The following is a 923-nucleotide window of genomic DNA, read 5'->3' on the forward strand; positions in this document are numbered from 1 at the left end:
ACCTATGAGATTAAAAAAGGTAATTTTCCCAACCAACAATTATAAAGAACATAATCCAAATTCAAACTCCGGTTTGTCCCACCAACAAACATTTAATTTTTGGACCTGAACAAATAGCTGTGTATTCTGTTAATGATGGTAGTAATGAGTCTCTGCTATGAGCTAGAGATTCAGGAGCTAATTAGAGGGACTGGGGCCCTGTGTTTTTTGAAGCTTGATTGAAATGTTAACTAACGCATATATTAAAATATATTTGCTAACATCTATATCATGATTTACATAATATTATTTAGGGAGATTTTTTTCTATCCGAGAAAATATAAGATCATACAAAATATTCCCGTTACTCTATAAGAAGATATCATTTCTGAGGAAATAAGGTCTTGAGAAGTATTGATTATATTCCAAGAATTGTAAGAAGTATGTGGTTATGTTTCTTTGCTTCAAATTTGATACCATGGATCTCCCCAATTATTTATTTATTTAAATTAATCTAATTATTTATTTATTCAAATACACATCTACACACATACAACACACTCTCTCCTTTACCCACACACAGTTTGATGGAACTTCAATGTGATCAGTTAGCTGTGGTTATAGATCACCAAGTTTCAAGTTTTGCTTCTTTAAGTCACAAGCTTTATTTATTTATTGAATGCCAAGAACTATGCCAGACACTGGGAATGAAAACAAAAACAAAGCCGGTATGGTGGCTCACAACTGCAATAAACCTAGCACTCTGGGAGGCCAAGGCAGGTGGATTTCTGGAGCTCAGGAGTTCAAGACCAGCCTAGGCAAGAGGTGGACCCCCGTCTCTACTAAAAATAAAAATAAAAAAAACACAACTACTCAGGCATCATTGTGGGTACCTGCAATCTTAGCTACTGGGGAGGCTGAGGCAAGAGGATCTCTCTCTCTCT

This window comes from Otolemur garnettii, unplaced genomic scaffold (genome assembly GCF_000181295.1).
Source record: "Otolemur garnettii isolate 467f Iridium unplaced genomic scaffold, OtoGar3 scaffold00129, whole genome shotgun sequence".
Classification (NCBI taxonomy): Eukaryota; Metazoa; Chordata; class Mammalia; order Primates; family Galagidae; genus Otolemur; species Otolemur garnettii.